The sequence below is a fragment of the Eubalaena glacialis genome, chromosome 4 (genome assembly GCF_028564815.1).
Source record: "Eubalaena glacialis isolate mEubGla1 chromosome 4, mEubGla1.1.hap2.+ XY, whole genome shotgun sequence".
In the NCBI taxonomy this organism is placed as follows: domain Eukaryota; kingdom Metazoa; phylum Chordata; class Mammalia; order Artiodactyla; family Balaenidae; genus Eubalaena; species Eubalaena glacialis.
Genome location: NC_083719.1, coordinates 34,999,199 through 35,025,306, shown reverse-complemented (window position 1 = coordinate 35,025,306; position 26,108 = coordinate 34,999,199). Strand labels below are relative to the sequence as shown.

The following is a 26,108-nucleotide window of genomic DNA, read 5'->3' as shown; positions in this document are numbered from 1 at the left end:
TGTGGTAGGATAGAGTTCATGACAACGGAAATGAGAAAAGACAATATAAATGTAGACTTCAAAAGGGAAGAATATCCAGTGGGGGCAGAAAATATGTGTTCCTTGGTGGCTGATCCCTACTCCTTCCATAAAAGGTTAAAGAAATTTGCCTGGCCTGATATTAAAACTAATGGGTCCAAAAGCCAGGAGAATGAAGAGTACCCATTCATACGTTTTCTTTATTTTCCCCCTGTGCTTCTCTTTCCATGGTTCAATAAAAATACTATTAAAATAATGTTATTTCTCAACTAAGAATAATCATAGAAAGAGAAAACATTGTAAAATGCATGTTCAAAATAATGATAACTAAAATTGCAACCATCAGAGTATTAAGTAATTGGTACTATTCCTGGAGAATTAGTCAGATATTGAGGGGGTTCCCTGGTTAGCACCTACTTTGCAGATCTAGCTCAAACATTATTTTCTCAGAGTAGGCTTTTCTGAACCTCCCACCACCAAGACTTCTTCATAATAGTCATCATATTGCTCTTTCACATTTGTTTGAACTTTGATGAATGTCCCCACCCCCGCACTGCACTGTAAGTGCCATAAAGCAGTGAATTTGAAATCTCTATTCTATATATTCCCTATGTCTGTCAGATTGCCTATCACACTGAAAACTTCTTTGAGTGAATTAATGAATGGTATGTGTCAAAATTCCCTTAGGACAGTATTCCAGGTTTTAACATTCCAAACCAGGTGTTAACCTTCAAAACCAGGCAGCATGCCAAAGGGATAGATTTGGTACCTCGGACATACAGAATCTGAAAAATGCAATCACAGAAGGAGTGGGAAGGTCAAGGGAGGATCACTGAAATTAGCCACTTAACTGTGTAATATTTAAAATTATTTAGTAATATCTTAAAATTTTAAGTACACTTTTATGATGATGGTACTGCTGCACCAAGTAAAGGAAGGAATCACAATGCTAGCCCAGATCTAAATCCCACTTCAGACATAACTACTGTAACCTAGTAGGTCCCTTTGGAGCAGGTGTGCACCTGCCAGGCAAACACATTCTGTCCCTGCCATATTTCCTCTCCCCTAGTGTTGAAGAAATTGATGCTAAAGCCTAGATTGCCAAGACTGAGGAGTCACGAAGCTAATAAATAAGCTTCCTGGGTATGTGCATTTTTATAGTAATCTTTAGTCTGAATCAAAGGTGGAATGTTTAAGCTAGGATGAATGAAGAGCAGGTGCTGACAAAGGAGGTAATGGGAAGGTATTTTGGAGAGATGCTTCTAGAATTAGTAAATCATCACTGAGTAGATATCTCTGACTTGAGCAATTCAAGAAATACAATAAAGAAATAACACAGGGCACACAAAGCACCTGACTCCTGCTGTTGTTTTAATTGGTTGTGATCTTCAAATTGTTTAATTGGGTCAGGTTACAATAAGCCCCCAAGGTAAATATAGTTTTATGTATGCAAAGAGCGCTTTAAAGAAAATTATCTAAATTATAGTAATCACCTAGCAACCTAATGTCCTCCCATTTGTCTCTACAGCAGCTTACTAAGTAAGGTCTTAAGGGAATTTAGAATGCTGGGTTCTGAGCTAAATTTTGAATTAATAGTTATTTTGGCTTTAAAATACCACTCCAGATTTAATTACACTAATCATATCTAACATGTTTATTTACACAAAAATCAGTCAGCCTCTTAAGCTATTTCTTCACTGCTGACATTTGAACCTACTTTTTCATAAGCACTTCTTATTAAGGATAGCCAATGATAATATCTATCTAAGTCACAAGCCCTGATAATGCAAACTGAAAATTCTTTGGCATGAAGGAGATTCAACAGGTTCACTAGTATTGTGCTCAATGCTGGCATCGTAGTGGCTTCATTGTTTACTTTCTTAAATCATTTAACTTAATTCCACTGTGGTCAGGGAATACAATGAAAGATTTAAATGCTTTGAAATTTGTTCAACTTACTTTATGATGCATCACATGGTCTATTTTGTTAAACATTCACGTACATTAGATGGAAGATAAATTCTGTCATTGGTGGCTCAGTGTTCTACATAGCTCTGTTAAGTACTTAAGATCTGTTCAGATCTCCTGTATCTTTTTTTTTTTGTCTGTTGGAAAAATATGTTTTAAAACTAGAACCAATTGATTTCTAAGAAATCAGTAGTGGGGGTGAGATAAAGAGAGTACTCAAGGTTGTTTCCAAGATTTTTGGCTTGAGCAATAGGACAAGTGGTAATTAAATGAGGAGGAGAAAGGAAAAAAAGTTACCGCACATGACTTACATCCTCCCGCACATCAGTCGTCACTGTCTCTTCCTCAATCCCCACCCCTCCTCCCCACACCCTGAAGGACTTGATGCCAAATGAACATGCAGAGACAGTAATATAGCTATGTTATATGATAAGCTAACACACAAGAAGTTCCCTAATTTCCCTTTTGCCCCTCTCACAGTGCTTTCCCGTGATGTGGCCTATCAAAGAAGCTAATTTTCTATCAGACCCAAGAGAAGTGAGAGGGAGTTGCACGATGACTCATGAAAATCTTCTGACAGAAACATGGTTCATTTTTTTATATGGAGATGGTAAAGTTGCACATAAGCAAATATTTCATTAGTTTATCTGAATGTTGCATGTACCATACTTTTCAATCCACGGATGCTGCAAAAGACATTATGATGAAATGTCACTCAGGCTTGTATAAGTGTCAAAAAGGTTCAAGGTCATTTCTCTACAAAAATAGCCCTTACAAGGAACTTATTCACACACATGTATAGTTTTTCATTTCTATAGTGTTTCAGTGCCTAAACTGGACTCAGAAATATGAGGACCCTCCAACAACAACAAGAAAAATGAATATACATAAGCATACATAGACAGATATTTGGTAAAATCCTTTGAAAAAGTTACTCGACACCCCAGGTCAGGAGAGGTCAGGAGAGGTCAGGAGAGGTCAGGATATCATTGGTAATTCAAGGAATCTGTGATGTGCCGCAAACAAAGTGAGGCTGGGAGAAGTAATGGTTGCTTTGTTTTGAGATGGAGCTGATATTTATGATTTCCATTTTATTTCTAAAAAAGCTTTCTAAACTAACATGATGTACTAATCTCTAATAAAAAGCAGCCTAATTGCTTCCCTTTTAGATTGCAGTCATAAAGGTCTGGTTTTTCTATAAAAACACTGCTCATTCTTAGATTACAGTGTATTCATAAACAGACTCCTGTGTGTTGTTTCATTTATTTTTAGTTAGAGAGAATATAGCATTTACTTGCATGAAACTAAACTCAGGAATTAAAGCTAAATGGATTTAAACTGGGAGACTTTTCCCCCTATAAACAGCAGGAAGACTGTAGCATCTCCATATTAAGGCAAAGAGCAATGAAAAAAATAAATCAAAACAATTTACATAAATATTAGAATTTTATTATTTTGTCCACCCAAAAGCTACATTATTTTCTTGCTTGAGAAAATCAATAACAGAAGTACTTAAGAACTCAAAAACCTCCACCTTGTATTTAGAACATTTGCATTTTTGTGGTGTTATGCCTTCTGAGAGTTAATAATAACATCGAGTCTGGGTACTATCTTGCCTAGGGTTACTTGAGTAAAAGAGTAGAGTTCAAAAAGTTCACACAAACATCCCAAACAAACACAGTTCTGAGAAGGGGATCATTCCATTGTAGAACCCTATGAATTTAATACATCATTACAAGTGGTAGCATCACATTTTGTTCCCTGGACCTAAGCTCATCAAAGTTCAATTTTATTACAGAATGATGAAAGAAAATGAATAGTAGGCTACATTTGTCCTTAAAATAACTCAAGTAAACTCCCTGAAAATGACTGTCCTTCCTTCTTTTTATATCTTCCTTTTTCTCTCCCCCACTCCACATACACATCCCCCTAAATGAAAGCAATCTTACAGCCAATAGCTTTTTTTTTTTAACATCTTTATTGGAGTATAATTGCTTTACAATGTCGTGTTGGTTTCTGCCAATAGCTTTTTTATGCTCTTAGTCAAAAAGGGTAAACCTTGCTTTGGGTGGTTATGCTAAACAATGGAGCCAAGAGGTAAAAGAAATTGACGCTAGGACAAGAAAATCATTTCAAGTTAAATTAGGGCTTTTATATCACAGCTTAACCTGAACATGTTCTAAAATTTTCTCTAAATTTTCTCAGGATTGGGAACTGCTCTCATACAACCTTGGGCAATGCTTTCTAAATTTAACCCAAAAAAGTTACAATTTCAAGGATTATTACTACCATAACTGAATGCTGAGTTTGAAATATATGTTATGAATCAAATGTGTAGCCTTTTACTCTTAAAGAAAGAGTCAGAAATTTTAAATAGAACATTTGAAATAATTGAGTAGGGGATGGAGGAAACGAAAAGTTCCACTAAGAATCAGGTGGCAACATATTTATTTTTCCTATTCGTTTTTTTAATAGTTGGAGCTTTCCTGTAAACTACAGAGCAGCCGATAGTTTATGTCATCTAACTCTCTTATACCTAGTTAGCAAAAGGCTCTATTTTCTCTTTTTAGATAAATATGGTTAATAATAATAATAACAATGATAGCTAAGTTTCATTAAAAGCTTACTTTGTCGAGCTCTTTACTTAAATCAACTAAGTTCTCTCAACAAGCTTATAAGGAATACACTACTATTATCCATTTGGCCAAAGAAACCAAATTACAAAGAAGTCAGGTAATTCTCCCAAGTTAGTAAGTAGAAAAGCCAAAATTATAATCCAGGCTGACTTTCTCAAGAGCACTCTTAACCTCTCTCCTGTATAGCTCATAACATTAAGCCTATTTCCTTCCTTTGCAATACCCATTAAGCCTAGAATTTTTCTCTTGTCATTCTTTAAACTTTACTTTAAATATGTATCATCCTTTAGTAACTGTAGAAACTCCAGTAAATAAATTGAAGGATAGTTTTTGATGTTGCTGCTTTTTTATTACTAGCTTTGCTTGCCTTTGCCTCCCAGGACTATTTCTTTCAATGTTGCACCCATCGTCATCATTGGCAACATCCGCAAAGATTTATTCCTACTATATGAAAACTTTCATGTATCAAATATAATCTTGTAAGCTTGTTGAATAAATTAATAAATAAATACAGAGATGTGTTAGTACTAGATTGTGAAGGAAATTACATGTCTTGCCAAACTATCTTTTTGCAGGCAATGGGAGGCATTTGGAATATTTAGTAGGGTAATGACATACTGATTTGATGATTTAAAAAAATCTCAAAGTGGAAGTTTGGGAAAGAGTTTAGGAAAGAGTGAGACTGGATGCATGGAAATCAGTTAGGAGAATTTTGCTGTTCAATCCAGGCAGGAAATTATGAAGATTGGTCTATAATCATGGTAGGAGGAATTGAGAAGAAGGGTGGATAGAGAATCTATTGAAGAGAACACAACTTGGAGAAAATTAGACTGAAGTCACACATTGATAGTGAAGAGGAAAGATGCAAAATACCTCTTTAGGACAGAAGTTTTTCCATACAGCTTAGGAACATTTCCCACTTGGGGTTTTCATGCCCAGAAGAAAGCTGGACAAGAAAGAGGAAGTGAGTGCAATCATCCAGAGCTAATTTTTCCTACCATGAACCAAAATTTAGCAGATTAGAAGATAAAAGATAAAATGTTTGGATTTTGAAATTATAGAAAAGGGAACTCTATTGATGGAATACTTGAAACATCATTGCATTATGAAGCTTTACATTATGAAGCATCCAATATGATTCAGCAAATGGAAATTTTAGAGTCAAAATATTTTATAGGATAGGAAAAGGCTCTCATATATTCTTGGTGGAAATGTTAGTATTTGAAACTGTATATATAGTATAATTCCAATTTTTTAAAATATGTGCATAAAAATATGTAGATGAAATTCTGTGAATATTGACAGGTTCTCTCTGAGTGTTGGGTTTATGGTTGATTTTTCTGTTTTATTTATAAGTATTATCTACATTTTCCAATTTTTAAAATAATGAGTTTGTATTCCTTTTATCTTAGAAAAAACACATGATTTAAAAGAAACAACAAAAAAAAAACCATGGATGTAGCTATAGTGTAACAAAATGGTTCTCATGTATTTAAAGTGTTATTTTTAGGATAAATCTAAGTAAATACTCTTTAATTCATAGAAAAAGAAACACATACATTTGGGGGAAAATCTGAATTTCTCGGCTATAAAGGTGATTAATAGCAATTGCAGTTCACTAAGTAATGTTTTGGAATCACTATCCCAAAGGAAATTTAAATGATTTACAACTCCTGCCTATATGCTTTTATTTATCATAAAGATGTGTTTTATATTCCAATTTCCTCCTTTAGAAGAATGTTGATTTATTGGTGATGGTGTGTTATGCAGAAATTAAAGAAAAGGGAGTTGAGAAATTAGATTCAAGATTCTTTCAACCCTTTTTTACTATTTTCATCCTGGAATGTGGAGAAACGATAACACAAGAAAGTATTAACCTATGTGTTTGTGCAGTAAAATTCACAATTATTCAAAATGTTTTCCTGAATATATACTGTAGTCTCTTTATGACACTTCCCAGTCTCCTAGCATTGAGTTTCAGTCAAAAGTGTTGCGCTTCTGTAATTTTTCTATTCAACACACACCCACCTCCTCCCCCAAAATCTTTAACATTATCATGAGTGGCTCAGATTCTGCCTTCTATAAAGACATTGGAATTGAAATACTCTTAAGACTGTCTCATAGCAGACTCTCCCAGGAGGTTCGAAATGTTCAACATTTGTTCCATTTCCCCAATTCTATTGTAAATAAGATCTCATCTTGTTAGGCCATAGTCACCACTTGACTTCCACTGGGAGAGTCAGTAGCTGGTTATGAGTGAGCACCAAGGCAGCTATTTTTAGGTCTTCAAAACACGGACCTTCGGGCTAACCTATATTAATCCAATGATTCACAATCTTTTGGTAAGAAAACATGCAAACCTGCTCTCTAACCCTCCCAGATCCTTTCCCCAAATTAAGTCTGCTGTAAGCCCCAACACTAGGGTAGCCAGCTCCTGAGTAGCTGGCACAAACAGAATAGCCTGATGCATCTCCTTGTTTTGTCTTGTCTTTAGATTGATTTCAGACATGGTTAATACAAATAGGTATATGGGAGCCACTGGTGAGTATTTTTGAAGGTAGAAAGAAATTCTATGAAGGGGATATGATCATATTTAATGAACCTGAACTCTTTAGTAATACGAGAAGATAAACTTACAAGAGGATGAAATGTAGTTACAGACTCCTTGGATATTGGAATTTAAATTTGTAGGTCTGAGAATTTAAAGTTTTAGGCCCTAGAAATATAAATAGTAACCAAGAACCAAGGACATGTCTTAGCAACACCAGGGGACCTTATGGGCTCAGAAGTGTGTACTGGAGCCAGCTTGCACTGGCTCAGTGCAAAAATTGTCTCATTTCTTCCTAATTCCACATTCAGTGATGTCACAATAATAGCTAGAAATAGGCCATGGTTGGAGAAGTTAAGTCACAGAGATTATCAAACACTACAGATTAGGACTTTTTTTTTCCCGATAGGCAGTTGTTGAGCATTTGCTAGACATAAACAAAGGAATATAGATTTCAGAATTTTTAATAATGTAATTAGTTGTAAGCATGATCGTACACTCTTTCAAAGTCAGTGCTGTATAATGAAAAAAACAAAATCTACACATGAAGAAGAATATTATATAAGGCAGACTGATTAACTGAAGATATACATCATAAACCCTAGGGCAACTACTAAAAAAATTTTTAAGAAGTATCAATAATAAGTTAATAGTGAAGATAAAATGGAATCAAAAGAAAAATGTTCAGTTAACCAAAAAGAAGGCAGAAAAAGAGGATGAAAGAAATGAAGAACAGATGGAACAATAGAAAGCAAGATTGTAGAATTTAATTCAACCATATCAACATTGACAAAATGTGAATGATCTAAATGTGCCAATTAAAAACAGAGATTGTCAGACTGGAGTTTTAAAAAGTATATGCTATTTATAAGAAATCTCCTTAATATAAAAGCATAAATAGGTTAAAAGTAAAATGATGAAAAAAGATATACCATGCAAACACCAAGAAAAGAAAACTTGGGTGGTTTTAATAATATCACACAAAGTTACTTTAGAACATGGAATATTATCAATGTTTAAAAGAAAAATTAGATAATAATAAATGGGTCAATTCTCCAAGAAGACCTAAGAATTCTAAATGTGTACATCCCTAATAACAAAACCTCAAAATACACAAAACAAAAACTGATAGTGCTAAAAAGAGAAATAGATAAATCCACAATTACAGTTTGACACTTCAACATTCCTCTCTCAGTAATTGCTAGACCAAAGACAGGAAATCAGTAAAGATACAGGAGACATAAGCAACATTATCAACCAATATGTCACTATAATATCATATTATTTACATTTATGGAACACTCCATACAACATCTGAGTAAGCATTTCTTTCAAGTGCATGTGGAACATTCAACAAGATAGACAGTATTCTTGGCCATAAAACAAACTTTGCCAAATTTTAAAGAATAGAAATTATTAAAAGTATGTCTTTAGATCATAATAGAATTAAACTAGAAATCAATTTTTTAAAATATATCTGGAAAATTCCCAAATATTTGGAAGCTAAAGCTGCAATGAATACTCTCATATATTCATCATTGCAACTGAGTTCTATTATTTTCTTAAATACATAATCTTCAAAATATGATGACCCCTTATGATGCAAATGAATTACTATTGTCATATGCAAGGTTTTTTTGTTGTTATTTTATAGGACTAAATATACCACTTCTCAAAATGACCCTTGGCAGAATTACAAACCTCAATCTGAAACTGAAATTCAAGAACTTTTCCAAAACTATCCCCCATATACCTATGTCCACATGACAACCTCCTAGTCATCCTTTTAGACATAGCTCAAACATCCCCAAGAAGCCTTCTTTGACAGTTGTCTATGCATGCCCACTCCTAATAATCCCCCCAAATTAGACTTTCCTTCTTGCATGTTCCCATAGCTCTCTTCACATACCCCTGGTGACACATCTGGTGTCCTCTGCCTGGTTACCTCTACTTGTCCTTCAAACTTCAGCTGCAGGCTCCATAAAAGCATTCCATGTCCTTCTCCCCTACTTACCTTCACTGGGTTAGACAATTCTCTTACATAAGCCAAAAACACTCAATAATTAGTGTAGGGTTTCTCAAGAGCAGCACTATTGACGTTTTTGACCTAATAACTCTGTTGTGCAGGGCTGTCCTGTGCATTGTAGGATGATTAGTAGTATCCTTGGCCTCTACCTACCAGGTGCCAGTAGCACACACACCCCAGACATGACAATCAAAGATGTCTTCAGACATTGCCAAGTGTCCTCTGCGGGGCAAAATACTCCCTTATTTGAGAACCACTGATTAAGTGCTACTAATCATACTGATTGTGATCAGTCTGTTTATCTGTTTATTAATCTATCTTAGACTATTGGCAATTCAAAGGAAGAAACTGTATATTTTCTTTCTGAAGCCCAGTTTCTAGCACAGAACCTGGAACCTAATAAATACTTATATTTTGCTGAAGAAAATAAGTGAAATTCTATTGCTTTGGAAATTATTTTGTTTATAGATCTATATAGCACCTTTTTTCTTCTTCTCCCTTCTGGATTGGGATCTCCTTGAGGACAAAAAACCTTATTTATTCACTTTTATGAATAAAAAGTGAATAATGCACTAAAGTTGTCTGATCATTGTTTTATGATTATATCAATCAACAAAAGAATTTCTCATGTAGATAAGAATGTACTAAAACTGACAGATTATAATCCACGCTTTCAAGAGTCAGTGGGAGAAAGAAGAGGTGCATTTTTTAAAACATATATATGTAAAATGAAGTAAATGGGAGCATAAAACTCTATTCATAATTATAGACAGCTATCTGCAAACTTCATAAGTTATTTTAATCAATTTATTTCTGCTTTAATAAACTAAATATAATATAACAGGGATGAAAATGATGGAACCAAAACTATAAATTGCTAGAAGGATAGAGAAAGACATGTTCTACCTATTTTAAAATCATTAAAATGCACATAATCAAGAGGGAAGACACTAGATGACTTATGAGCCTATAGAGTGGTCTTTTTAATAATAATCAAGGTAATCATTATTTCCAAGAAGATTATCTAGCATGTAAGATGCTAGTCATGCACAGAATTATTATTAGACAGAAAATACTTATCTTTTATGTCTTAATTTTTACCAGGAAATACACTCCATTAAAATTAATCAGTTAAAAAAACTGATCTATTACATTGAGTAACTTTTTATTATCTAGCTTGTGTTTTTCAAAAATTATTATTACATGTGTAGTGATGGATGGTAACTGGACTTATTAGGGTGATTATTTCATAATGTATAAAAATATTGAATCACTATGCTGTACACCTGAAACTAATATAACATTGTATGTTAAGTATAACTTAGTTAAAAATTATTATTAGAAAAGCAGCACATGTGCATTGTAGAAAATTAGAAAAGCGTAATTAAATCAATCCTTCACCACCAGAGACCATCACTACTAATTCACGCCTATATTTCCAGGTCTTTACACACACGCGCACACACACACACACACACACACCTTTGTAGTTACATATCAATATAAAATCGTACTGTACATACTCCTCCTCAACCTACTTTTTTCAGTAAGTAATCTCTACTTTCTCTTTCAGTACCTTTTATCTCTTCTAATACTTATACTATATTCAAAATTCCCCATTTGATCCAAAAATATCACATACAGATGGTTTGTCCATTCAAATATCAAATGTAGGATCAAACTTTCATCTGGTTTTTATGTCCCTTAAGTTTCTTGTAATAGATTATAATCTCTTTTTCACAATCATGACTTTTTAAAGAACCAGGTCAATTACCTATTGCAGAATATCCCTGGATTTTTCTGGTTTCTTTGCTATGCTACCATTTAACTTGTCAGTCTCTATCCTGCATTTCTTATAAATTGTACATTATATTAGAGGCTTAATAAACCCAATTTAAATATTTTTGCCTAGAATAATTCATAGGCCTTGGTGTGTACTTCATGTGGTTTTATATCTGGCACACAATATCTGATTAACAAACATTAATGACACTATGATTGATTGATTCCTATACTAAGTTATTTTGTTTTCCCCTCCACTGTACAGATAAAATTTTCCCCTTGTGATTAAAAAATAATGTGTGAGGTTTTCTTTTAACTATTAACCAATGGCCAGTTTTCCATAAACCATTTACTTAATGATCTTGACACCGATTAATAATCCTTCCCTCAATCTATTAATGTAATTTCTGTGAAATTATTTTTTCTAATTCTACAGTCCTTTCTATGTCTTATAATGCATTTTTCTGTAAAACAGCATGCTTCCTCAAAAACTGGGATATTTGGTTACCCTGTTGGTGAGGACGTAAGCAACAGAAGTACCATAGACACCTGGTGGGAATATTCACACTTCACTTTTGGAAAACAATTTGGCATTATCTAGCCAAGTTGAAGATACACACAATCTATTACCCAGCATTTCCATTTTAGGTATAGCATTTCCCACTTTAGGCATTCTTCACTTAAGATCAGAAATTTATTTTTGTAAATTAGACATTTTAAAAATAAATGCTAATTGAGGTCTATTTCTTAATATTTTAAATAAGGAAAATTATAGTGTTTTTATATCAACCTAAAACCTCAACCAATTTCCTAAAACATAACTAATTCAGAGTAAAATGCATATAAAGTATTCATTAAATGACTAATATGGTTACTTCAAATAGTTTCTTTGTATGCAGAACATGCTGTATTAGTCTAGGTTCTCCAGAGAAGTAAAACTTGGATATATAATATCCAATTGATGTAATATATCATACATGATTTATTATAAGGAATTGGCTCACGTGATTATGGAGACTGAGAAGTTCCAAGATCTGCAGTTGAACCCAGAAATCTGGTGAAGACCCAGTAAAGCCAATGGTGTAGTTCCTGTCCAAGTCCAATTGTGAAGGCAGGAGAAGACCAATGTTCCAGCTAGAAGACAGGCAGAGAGAGCAAATTCTCTTTTATTCAGCCTTTTGTTCTATTCAGGCCTTCAATGAAATGGATGAGGCTCACCCACATTGGAAAGGGCCACCTGTTTAATTTAGTCTGTCTATTCAAATGTTAATCTCATCCAGAAACTCCCTCACAGATACATTCAGAATAATGTTTAACCAAATATCTGGGCAACGCCTCCAGTCAAGTTGACACATAAAATTAACCATCACATATGCCCTTCAGTGATTCTAGCTACACCTTTCAAAACATTAATACTTAACAATTCTACCTGGAATATAACCCAGACTTCCCCTCCCACACACACATTGTTTTGTTTAAAATGTAGTATTGAGTTTGCGAGACATAAATACAATTTTTTCATATAAATCAGCTAACAAGGATATTGCAAGGACACTTACATTCTAAAGTTTGGATATCAAAGTCCAAGAGGTGTTTCACAAGGGAAATGTTAAAGTATGCCAGTACTACCCTAAAAACATGTAAACATATGCACTAGCATACATGTGTAAGAATATTTGTAGCAGTGTTATTTATGGTAACCAAAAACTGCAAACACCTGAATGTCCACTTACAGTAGTATGAATGAGTTGTGAAATATGCATACAATGGAAGAGTATATCACTAAGAAAATGGTATGCAAAACGCTATAGTATGGATGACCTTGCAAACACAATATTGAACAAAAGAAGAAAGATAAAAATAATTCCAACAGTATGGAGTCCACTCATATTAAGTTCAAAGCAGGCTAAACCAGGCCATTGTTTAGAGATGCACATATAGGTTGTAAAAGCATAAAGGAAAAGAAAGGTATGATTATCACAAAGCCAGAATAGTGGATACTTCCAGAGTGGAGGGATAGAATTATAATTAGGAAGGAAGCCACAAACAAGGTGGGTGTTCTTGGATGTTGCAAAATTTCTATTTTTTGACTTGGGTTATACCAGAGTTTGTTTTATAGGTATTCATTAGACAGTACAGATATATTTTATAAATTCTTCTGTAAGTACATATATTTCATAATAAGAAAAGAATAAGAGATGAATGGAAAAAGTTAGAGTAGGCATTATATCGGAGGTACAACTGCAAGATGCTGCTGGCAGGCACCAACCTCTGCTTGCTGTATCTGACCAAGTGTCAACACATGTATAACTGAACTGCAGAAGATAAATTAAGGACAACTAAAATAAGACAGAGACAGAAGCATTTGCAAAGGAGCTTGCACTTAGAAAATGCTCAAAAACAACACATTTGTTGGATTGGAACTTGATGAATGGAAAAAGAAAACTTCCATATATGTAAAAGGCTTAAAGAAACAGTCTAGGGTCTTCCCTGGTGGCTCAGTGGTTGACAATCCGCCTGCCAATGCAGGGGACATGGGTTCGAGCCTGGTCCGGGAAGATCCCACATGCCGCGGAGCAACTAAGCCCATGTGCCACAACTACTGAGCCTGCACCCTAGAGCCTGAGAACCACAACTACTGAGCCTGCGTGCTGCAACTACTGAAGACCGCGCACCTAGAACCCATGCTCCACAACAAGAGAAGCCACCGCAACGAGAAGCCCGCACACTGCAACGAAGAGTAGCCCCTGCTCACCACAACTAGAGAAAGCCTGCACACAGCAACAAAGACCCAACGCAGCCAAAAAAAAAAAAAAACCAACAGTCTAAAAGATGTAAAAATAAAACAAAAACTAAACACCTTCATGGGGACATAATAGGCATTCATAAAATCATAAAATGTAAGAATACTGTGAACATGGCTTTGGGCAATAAATCCTGCAATTTTCAAGACATGAGGATGCCAACGAAATTCAAAAGAAATCATTTTCAATAATTAAAAGAAATTGTATCTTACACAGAAAGCAGTAAATATACAAGTCATAATTATTATATGTGCTTAAATTTTGGTATTGACAGAAAAAAATACCAAATAAATAAGCACCTAGCCAGAATATTCAGCCTCAGAAGAAAGCGTTCAATCATTTTATAACTGTTTAAAATTCAGTTAAAATAAATGTTTCTCAATGCTTTGACCAGGCTCTGGTACATGAGGCAAAAGTTCAGAAGCATTCTCCTATGACTTCCGATTTCCCATAGAGTGCTGCCCTCTGCAGGGACAGCTGTGTCACATCTGATCCCACTTTTCCGTGGTAATTTTTGTAAAAATTTCCACTTTCATTTTCATGAATGGAATGTGTCTATCTTCCTCCTGAAACACTTCATTTGAAATTGCAGTCAGTTGTAAACAAGGTAAAGATGGCTATGACATGTTTTCAATTAAACTAAGAAAAAAATCTATTTTTGTATTTACAAAGAAAATCATAAAATGGAGAAAATATATATTATAAATTGTATTGCATTATTCAGTATAAGGAGAAATCAAATCTGAAATATTTTAAAGTAATTTTAAAAACAGGTATTCAAGGCTAGATATATGAGCAATGAAAATGGATTTTTTTTTTATATTGGAGTATAATTGATTAACAATGTTGTGTTAGTTTCAGGTGTACAGCAGAGTGATTCAGTTATACATATACATGTATCTATTCTTTTTCAAATTCTTTTCCCAGTTAGGTTATTACAGAGTATAGAGCAGATTTCACTGTGCTATAGATTAGGTCCTTGTTGGTTATCTATTTTAAATATAGCAGTGTGTATATGTCAATCCCAAACTCCCAATGTATCCCTCCTCCCCACCCTTCCCCCTGGTAACCATAAATTCAATCTCTAAGTCTGTGTGTCTGTTTCTGTTTTGTAAATAAGTTCATTTGTATCATTTTTTTTAGATTCTGCATATATGTGATATCATATGATATTTGTCTTTGTCTGACTTACTTCACTTACTATGATAATATCCAGGTACATCCATGTTGCTGCAAATGGCATTATTTCATTCTTCTTAATGGCTGAGTAATATTCCATTGTATATATGTACCACATCTTCTTTATCCATTCATCTGTTGATGGACATTTAGGTTGCTTCCATGTCTTGGCTATTGTAAACAGTGCTGCAATGAACACTGGGGTGCATGTATCCTTTTGAACCATGTTTTTCTCTGGATATATATATGCCCAGGAGTGGGATTGCTGGATCATATGGTAACTCTATTTTTAGTTTCTTAAGGAACCTCCATACTGTTCTCCATAGTGACTATACCAGTTTACATTCCCACCAACAGTGGGAAAACACCCTTTTCTCCATACCCTCTCCAGCATTTACTGTTTGTAGACTTTTTGATAATGGCCATTCCGACTGGTGTGAGGTGATATCTCATGAGCAATGAAAATGGATTTTAAGATTACGTCTTCTTAAATATTTGGCTTAGGGATTTCCCTGGTGGTCCAGTGGGTAAGACTCCACACTCCCAGTGCAGGGGGCCCAGGTTCAATCCCTGGCCGGGGAACTAGATCCCACATGCATGCCAAAACTAAGAGTCCACATGCCACAACTAAGAAGTCTGCATGCCGCCGCCAAGAAGTCCACATACCGCAAGTAAGATCCCGCGTGCTGCAACTAAGACCTGGAGCAGCCAAAATAAATAATTAAATAAACAAATTTTTAAAAAAATATTTGGCTTAAATTGCTATTCTATAATTAAACAGCCATCATAAGAGGTTTCTTATTTCAATGATGCTGCCATCACTCAAAACCAGTTTTGAACTGTTTACATAAAATTGCCTTCAAAATTGTTTAAAAGAAACAAGAAAATCAGACTATTTTATAATTTTTTTTTTTTGCTAATAACATTACCAAATTTCATCATCAGCGTTACTTAGAAACTCAATTTTGAATGTCATTCTTACTTTAGAGCAGATAAGATTTTTGGAACTAAAGATTTTCCACCACCAAGGGTATTTGAAAGAATATGATGAATGATTCTAAGAAATTTTGAAAAAGGAATTCCAAGATATATATATATTGGAAGGGAAAACAATCATTTATATGTAAACTGTCGGGTGTCAGCTTCTGCCTAGAATGTAGAAAGTTGCAAAAGATCATTCCTCCCCTAGCAATAATAACAATCCAGATAACCCATAAAATCATAATTTATTAAAAAGTCATCAGAGAGCTAAGGATGGAGAAAAAATATCTAATGAATTAAAATCCAGAAAGTTACATACCTCTCTTGGGAGCAAAGCAACCCAATAGCTTCTTTCATCCTTGGTGAAGCAGTAGAAAAGGAGAAAGCTGTCAGAGCAAGAAGAAAGGTAAGAAGAAAACTGGGATAACTCAAGAATTAAACTTCTGAAATTTTAACAAATTTTTGTAGACTAAGTGTGAGCTGGCATGATGGTTTAAAATCCTTAGAACACAGAGTACAGCCGCCTACAACACTTCATAGCCTTCGCAGAGTAGTCATGAGAAATATTGGGGCTAGAGTAGGAATGCTTAAAAAAACTTTCAAGCACTCAGGCTTTACATTGATACAAGGCAGCAGGCACCTAACTTTGGTGAAGAGGGGCAAGAATACTGAGAGAGACCTGCTCTACCAAGGTTCAGTGTGCAGGACCTCATGAACTCCGAGGGCAGGAAAGGAGGACTGAGACAAGCTCTATAAGTTCTCCAGGCTGTACACTGAGTAAGAGCAATGATCATTTATGACTGAGAGAGGGGCAGGGAAGCTGAAAGAGATTCTTCCCCGAGGTGTAAGCATAGGGGGTTTCTTGAAGTCTGAAGGCAGCATAGGAAAAACTGAACTGAACTCTTTAGGTACATGAGGTCTTCAATGGGTACAAACCAATGACTGATTTTGGCTGGCGCAGAGGCAAGAAAGCTGAGAGATACCTCTCTGAGATGTAGACAAGCAGGGCCTGGGGAAGGCTGTGGGAAAAGCAGCAGAATGGAAACAAATCCTCCAGGTACTCAGGTCCCACATCTGGCTAAAAAGAAAATTCTGATCCCTTGCACAAACTATTTGAAGTCTGTGGTGAAATAAATCTAACTAAAATAAAGAACTAAGCCTAGATCCAATTCAGTCATGGACTAGATTAACTCATCTCCTCACATTACTGGACTGACAGAAGGAATGTGCAATGGGTGTAAATATTATTGCTTCAGTTTCTATTGTTCTATTATCAATATCCAACTATCAATCAAAAATATGTGACATGAAAAAAGGGGGAAAAAAAGTGACTCATTCTTAAGAGAGAAAAATCTGATCCAACATGGTCCAAGTGTTAGAATCATCAGAGGGAATTTAAAATAACAATGATAAATATATTAAGCAATCTCATGGAAAAGATGGATAGCATGTATAAACCGATGGGGAATTTGTTCCTGATACAAATGAAAACTATAAAAAGGAGCCAGATGGTAATCCTAAAAATGAAAAATAAAATATAAGATGAAGAATTATTTTGATGGGCTCATTAGCATTCTGAACACATCAGATAAAAGAATCAGTGAATTTGAGGACAATAGAAATTATCTAAATTAAAACACAAAGAGAAAAATTTTAAGAGGAGGGGGATCAAAACATCCAGTAACTGTGAAACAAAATCAAACAGGCTATCATTTGTGTAGCTGGAGACCCAAAACAAGAAAAAAGAATAGAGCAGAAGAAATATTGGAAGAGATGACTGACAATTTTCCAAAACTGAGGAAAGATCAACCCACAGACCTAAGAAGTTCAGCGAAACCCAAGAACAGTAAATACAAAGAAAATTACACCTAGGCATATTATGGTTGTATGGTTGAAATCTAAAGCATAAAGATAAAATCTTAAAATGAGAAAAGATATATTACATACAATGAACAATGATGAGAATGATGGTTGACTTATCAGAAAAAACAATAAAGGGGATAAGCAATTAAACGACATCTTTAAAGTACTTAAAGAAAAACTGTTAATCTATAATTTTATATCCGGTAAAAATATCCTTTTAACATGAAGTCAAAATAAAGCCATTTGGAAGCTGGCAAAAACTGAAAGGATCCATCTCATCTCTGGCAGACCTGCACTGTAAGAAATATTAAATACTCACTAATGCTCTGTGGGTTTTTTTCAGTCATTTTAATGTGCTTCGTTTGTACAGTTTCAATTACTATGTCTTCAACTTCAATAATCATTTCTTCTCCAATGTCTACTCTACCATTAATCCCACCCGGTATGTTTTTCATTTCACACATTGCAGTTTTAATCCATGGAAGTCCAATTTGAGTCTTTTTAACATTTTCTGTCTTTACTTAACCTGTGCAGTATTTACTCCAGCTTCTTAAACTTAGGGAATATAGTTATAATAATTGTTTACTGTTCTCGTTTACTATCTTCTGTCTCCCATCTGGATTGGTTTTGCTTGATTATTTTTCTCCTTCTTATGGATCATAGTATCTTGCTTCTTTGCATGATAACTTTTTACTGGACATTACTAATTTTATCTTGTTGACTGCTGTATATTTTTGAATTCCTATAAATATTATTGAGCTTTATTCTGTGATATTGTTGTTATTTAGGAACAGTTTGAGCCATTCAGCTCTTCCTTATAAGCATTGTTAGGAGGAACCAGAGCAGCATTTAGTTTAGGAATGATTTTGCTGCTGCTGAGGCAAAACACTTCTGAGTACTCTACCCAACATTCCACAAATTATGAGGTTTTCCATTTTGGCTGGTGCCCTCTGTAAACACTGGGTATTATTCCCTCTAATCCTTTCTGCATTGAGCAGTTTCCTCACCCTCATGCAGTGATCAGTACTCAGCTGAAGACTCATGGAGGACTCTGTAGATCTCCAGAGATCTCTCTCCCTGTCTCTGAACAGCTCTTTCCTCTGCTACGCTCTTTCCTCCGAGCTCTTGGTTCCTTGGTCTCCCCAGACTTCCAGCTTCAACTTTGCAACTTAGGGAGACCTCCATGTTTTGGGATCTCTCTCCCTTTGGCCTGGGAAATCTGCAGGCAATAAGCTAGGACAATTATAGGTCTCATCTCATTTGTTCATATAGCAAAGGGAATCACTACCCTTTACTGTCCAATGTCTAATGTCTTAAAAACTGTTCTTTCATGTATTTTATCCAGTTTTTTGTTGTTTAGGCAGGAAAATAAATTGTGTTCCTCTGAATTTACTCTCCATCTTGATTAGAAACAGAAATCTTTGTATCATGCTTTTTAAAAATATTTTAAACCTATGTAGTCTGCACATATGACTGAAATGCTGATTTTTCCTTTCAGATTCACTCAAGTAGGAATACTCTAGGTCCTGTATGATATCAAATTTAGAATATAACATAAATAGTAAGTATGGACTTTGAAGTGGGCAAAGCAATCCATAAGCAGGAACACGCACACACAAAAAAGAAAAGGCATACAAAAGGGCATTGACCCTATGATATTTACCCCTATTTACAGACTTTCTCCTCCTTTTTAAAATTCTTCTCTGACACTACTTACCTTTAGGACCAGATGTTCCTGTATTCCCTATGATTACTTTCTGCTCTGGAGAGGAAGTAACATAGGATGTCTAAAAACTCTTTTAGTTGCCAAAAAATTTCGCAAATTTGCGCACTCTGTTTTGTCTAGGTAATGTAGCCTTGCCCATTTTCTCTAGAATTTCTCTAGAAGTGAAGAAACATAAACATATGCAACTCACACCACACATTTATCAATTTTATACTAAGTTAGTTTCTGTGTTTTAGCTTTCATCCAGAAATGTAATTTAAGAATTTAAGTAATTGAGATTAATCTCTGATGTCTCTCTTTTGGATATCACTCAGATTTCAGAGAAACATATTTGTCACAATCAAAGATATGAAGTGATTAAAATAAAAAGTAATATCCTGTCTTCCGAAGTACACTGAAAAAAGGTAACATTGGGACTTCCCTGGCAGTTCAGTGGTTAAGACTCTGCGCTTCCACTGCAGGGGGCACAGGATTGATCCCTGGTTGGGGAACTAAGATCCTGCATGCCGTGTGGCGCGGCCAAAAAAAAAAGGCAACATGAGTGGTTTATAAATGCTTCTATTATTTGCAGTATTGAGAACAGGCCAACAGCTGGTGTTCAAATAACTAAAGCCTTTTACTAAAAATTCAGAATACAGGGATTGGCTAGATGTGGATGATGCATCATGATTATATGATTCAGTGCTTTGCTCAGGGATTGATGCTTTAAGGAGAGTGGTTATACAGCCCCAATTACTAAGCATCTTAATTTGAAATTCATATATGAGAGAGAAAAGAGAGAGAGAGAGAGAGAGGTGGATAGAGCAGAAGGAGGGAGAAGAAGAGGGGAGAAGGAAAAGGAGAGTGAGGGGGAGAGGGATAGGAAGAGAACTTATGAACATGTGTAACAGGATTTAGGTAGCATAGTACCTTTATCCTGCTTGAACCCTATCCTAGGTATATTAACCTACCTCATTTCTTTCCCCTTGCTTCTTGCTGTATATTTTCAATTGATTCAACTAACTGCATGATTAAATTATCTTGATTTGGTCTGTGAGCCCTTCTGTTCTATTACGTCTGGGAGAGCCTGCCTAGTAGAGTACTTGGAGACTACCATACATCAAGTTATTTCTTACCATGATGATGATTTACTTTGAAACAAATTTGATAAGATTCAAGTTTAATCCCATAATAAAGTCACTTTATTTCACTTGCCTCCCAATATTTCCAAAGAGAAAGAGAAGTAGAATTACAGAGGGCAAGTCTAAATAATGCAAATGCCTTGTGTTATGCAGAGGAACATCATCCTTCATGTGTCAAAGCTGAACAAAAGTTGAACACCTCTGAACTAGAAAATTAGCACTCCAAGTGCAAAGCTCCCATATCCTCTAGACTTAAATTGATATTTCTTTCTGTATCCAAATCTTCAGGTTTATTTCTTTGCTCTTTAATAAAGATACTAGATCACATTGGAAGTTGAGGTAGGGAAGTCACATAGGGAAAACGCATCATTTAGCTTCATTCAGTTCCATTTTCGGTTTCAACAATAGCCACTCCCAAAGCTGGTAAGAAAATCCTACGTTCACTTTACCTTCTCAACTCCCACTGCCCCATCCAATTTCCCCACATTCTCCTATCATCTTCCTATTTGAACACTCTAAGTATACTGTGCTCTGTGTTGAAAATTTTTAGCAACCTAGGATGTGCTAGCATCATTACATAAAAAGCATAGCTGCCAGTGCTACATAAATTGAGAACAAGCAAAGCAGTGCTCTTTTACTTCATTAGCATTCAGTTTGCAACACTAGACTCCTAATTAAGAGATTCATAAGTATTCATATTCATTCAGGCTATTCTACTTTTTATTTGCTAATTTGGTTAGAAACATTTAGACACATTAACTGTTCTTCCAGTCAAAATAAATACTTGCTGTGTTTGTGGATAAGCCAACTGATGACTGTCTTTTCTTGAAAGCAAAATATAAAACATGTTTTTTTCCCATTTTCAATTTTCCTTTATTGCTTTATGTAAATCATTACATTTGGATGAAGGAAAGTAATTCTTCTAAGAGTGAACTTTTGAATTGTTATTGTTAGCTTCTTCCAATAGTAATAATGTCCTCAAGTTATGCTGGTAACTACAGTATAGGAAACAATGAACCTGAGAAGTTAGTTTCTTTGATAAAGAGAGTGATCAGATGCAGGGAGGGGTGACTTGAAGTTTTACCACCTGAGTAGTGGTTGAAGGATCAATGGATGATATTCCAGAGAAAAGGTTTTACAGGCTGTGAAACAGTTTTTGTTTGAACATAAGAGAGAAATTTGATTTATTCTACGTTGCCTCAGAAGACACAATTAGAATTGATATAAGAAAATTATAAGGAGGAAATTGCAGCTCAAGAAAAGAAGACCTGCTTAACGATTACATTTTAAACTGATCTGATTTTAGAATCCCACAGGATAATAGGGTCATCTAAATTAGAATCTCCATACACCTTCTGAATATCATACAAATCAGAGAGAATAAATAAAGCCATAATAACCCATGCTTACAGCATGACTAAAACAGAATAATACTTCAATTTACAAGTAACTAGGGAAATAAACATTCAGAAGCAAGCAGAGCCACCTCTGGAGCCCACTGTAGAGCAGCAAGTGGGCACTTGAGGTGTGGAATACAGATATAATTATTTTCCAAAAGATACGAGTCCCACCCTTAGAGCATAAATGCTGAGAATAAGTCTGACACCTGGATATTCAGAGTACTGGCTGTGTGGAATTGAGAGGGAGAGCCTTGAAATTGTTTGCAATCAAAGGTGGGAGTTGTACCCCTTCTTGAAAAGAGTGGGAAAGACTTGGAAAGGGAATAGCTTTAAGGGGATGGATTCATGTGGATTTGAGGGTGAAAGAGAAGAAGGAAATAAGCAGTAAAAATTAAAAGTTCTACACTAACATAAAATAGAAACATCAGAAGACTTCATTATCCTCTCTCCTTTCCCACCCAAACAATGTAGACATTCATGAAATAAGCTGCACTTCATCATGCCAACAGAAGAGGGCTCTCTTGAGCTAAGAAATCTAATTTGCCACCAAACTCATCCTTTTCTACACACAACGGTTAATGCTGGCCTAGAAAAATGTAAGATATTCCTAAAATTAACAGAATATAGAAGACGACATCTATATTAAAAGTATTGTAATAGAAAACAAAAAAATGAAAATCAAAACATTTCAGATGATGAAAATTATTCCCAAAAAACAACCACAAAGCACAGAAAAACCATAACAAAATATGCCACACAAAATTAGTTATCTTTAAACAAGCATTTGCAGGTGTGAAAAAAAACTCAAAGAATATATTTAAAAGTTCAAAATAGAAATGAACATAAAGTTAGGAAGATGTAAAATGAGAGTTAACAACACAGGGGAAAAAAATGAAGATAAAGAAAAAAATCATCCTTCCTTGCATGATAACCAAGGAAGAACAGCTTAGACTGAGAATATAATGAGGGACATAAGCAAAAATTAAAACAGATAAAATAGTGAAAATGAAATAAAGAGAGAGGTAAAAATGGTCAGTAAAAAAGTGACAGAGAAGGTAGGGGGAAAAAATCTAAGTAAGGAAATGGGCATTAACAAACGTATTAGTACAAAGATAACCCATTAGAACAAAAATAAAAATATAGAACATATAAAATACATAATATTTTATATATGACATGTAATATTAAAAATATCTAGAGAACATATCAAAATTAAAAAAAAGAAATATACAAAGAGATTACAAAAAAAGGAAACTACAGTTTCAAATTTTCAATATCTGCAAATCAATCATTGTGGTACACCACATTACCAAATTGAAGAATAAAAATCATATGATCATCTCAACAGATGCAGAAAAAGCATTGACAAAATTCAACATTCATTTATGATAAAAACTCTCCAGAAGGTGGGAATAGAGGGAACATACCTCAACATAATAAAGGCCATAGATGACAAACCCACAGCTAACATCATACTCAACAGGGAAAGCTGAAAGTATTCCCTCTAAGATCAGGCACAAGAGAAGAATGCCCAGTCTCGCAACTTTTATTCAGCACAGTATTGGAAGTCCTAGACACAGCAATCAGACAAGAAATAAAAGGAATCCAAATTAGAAAGGAAGAAGTAAAACTGTCATTGTTTGCAGATGACATGATACAACAGATGGAAAATCCTAAAGACGCTACCAAAAAACTACTAGAGCTCATCAATGAATTCGGTAAATTGCAGGATGCAAAATTAACACACAGAAATCTGTTATATATCTATACACTAACAACAAACTATCAGAAAGAGAAATTAAGGAAACAATCCCATTCATCATCACATCAAAAAGAATAAAACACTTAGGAATAAACCTACCTAAGGAGGTAAAAGACCTACACTCAAAAACCTATAAGATGCTGATAAAAGAAATCAAAGATGACACAAACAGATGGAAAGATATACTGTGTTCTTGGATTGGAAGAATTAATATTGTTAAAATGACCATACTACCCAAGGCAATATACAGATTCAATGTAATTCCTATCAAAATACCAATGGCATTTTTCACAGAACTAGAACAAATAATTTTTAAACTTGTATGGAAACACAAAAGACCCCAAATAGCCAAAACAATCTTAAGAAGAATGGAGCTGGAGGAATCACGCTCCCTGACTTCAGACTATATTATAAAGCTACAGTAATCAAGACAGCATGGTACGGGCACAAAAACAGACACATAGGTCAATGGAACAGAATAGCCAGCCCAGAAATAAACCCACATACCTATGGTCAATTAATCTATGACAAAGGAGGCAAGAATATACAACGGAGAAAAGACAGTCACTTCAATAAGCGGTGCTGGGAAAACTGGACAGCTACATGTAAAAGAATGAAATTAGAATGTTCTCTAATGCCATATACAAAAATAAACTTGGGACTTCCCTGGTGGCGCAGTGGTTAAGAATCCACCTGCCAGTGCAGGGGACATGGGTTCAATTCCCGGTCCGGGAAGATCCCACATGCTGCGGAGCAACTAAGCCCGTGCGCCACAACTACTGAGCCTGCGCTCTAGAGCCTGCAAGCCACAACCACTGAGCCTGCGTGCCACAACTACTGAAGTCCGCGCACTTAGAGACCATGCTCCACAACAAGAGAAGCCACCACAATGAGAAGCCCGCACACTGCAATCAAGAGTGGTCCCCACTCGCCACAACTAGAGAAAGCCCACACGCAGCAACAAAGACCCAACGCAGCCAAAAATAAATTAAAAAGTAATGATAATAAAATAAAATAAACTCAACATGGATCAAAGACCTAAATGTAAGACCAGAAACCATAAAACTAGAGGAAAACACAGGTGAACACTCTTTGATATACATTGTAGCAATATTTTTGGATCTGTCTCCTAAAGCAAAGGATAAAAGCAAAAATAAACACATGGGGCTAAATTAAACTTAAAAGCTTTTGCACAGAAAAGGAAACCATAAACAAAATGAAAAGACAAGCTACTAAATGGGAGAAAATATTTGCAAATGATATGACTGATAAGGCACTGATATCCAACATATATAAACAGCTCATATAACTCAACATCCAAAAAAACAAACAATCCAATTAAAAAATGGGCAGAAAAACTGAATAGACATTTTTCCAGAGAGGAAATGCAGATGGCCAACAGGCACATGGAAAGAAGCTCAACGTTGCTAATCCTTAGGGAAATGCAAATCAAAACCACAGTGAGATATCATCTCTCACCTGTGAAAAGGGCTATCATCAAAAAGAACACAAATAACAAATGTCGGCAAGGATGTGGAGAAAAGTGAAGCCTCATACAATGTTGGTAGGAATGTAAATTGGTGCAGCCACTGTGGAAAACAGTATGAAGGTTTCTCAAAAGACTAAAAATAGAACTACCATATGACCCAGCAATTCCACTCCTGAGTATATATCAAAAAAACCCTCAAAAACACTTATTTGAAAAGATACATACACCCCAATGTTCATGGCAGCATTATTTACAATTGCCAAGATATGGAAGCAACCTAAGCATCCATCAACAGATGAATGGATAAAGAAGATGTGGTATATATATATACAATGGAATACTACTCAGTCATAAAAAAAGAATGAAATTTTGCCATTTGCAGCAATGTGGATGGGCTTGGAGGGTATTATGCTAAGTGAAATAAGACAGAGAAAGACAAATACTGTATGTTATCACTTATATGTGGAATCTAAAAAGACAACACACTAGTGAATATAACAAAAAAGAAGCAGACTGGCAGATAAAGAGAACAAACTACTGGTTACCATTGGGGAGAGGGAAGGGAGGGGGCAAAATATGGGTAGGGGGATTAAGAGGTACAAACTACTATGTATAAAATAAGCCACAAGGACATGTTGAACACAACAAGGAATACAGTCAATATTTTATAATAACTATAAATGGAGTATGACCTTTAAAAATTGTGAAGCACTGTACTGTACACCTATAACATATAATATTGTACATCAACTATACTACAATAAATAAATCAATTTTTAAAAAGAAATATATAATACATAGTAAA

The 26,108-nt window shown here is 35.0% G+C and overlaps 1 protein-coding gene across 1 annotated transcript in view; it reads right to left on the bottom strand.

Annotated features, from left to right (window-relative positions):
* Nucleotides 1–26,108, bottom strand: part of FBXO4 (F-box protein 4) — a 326,410-nt gene that overhangs the window by 276,513 nt on the left and 23,789 nt on the right. Inside the window, exon 8 of the mRNA XM_061187749.1 lies at nucleotides 11,983–12,112. The gene's annotated coding sequence lies outside the window, so the exon portion shown is untranslated. The remainder of the gene's footprint in view (nucleotides 1–11,982; nucleotides 12,113–26,108) is intronic.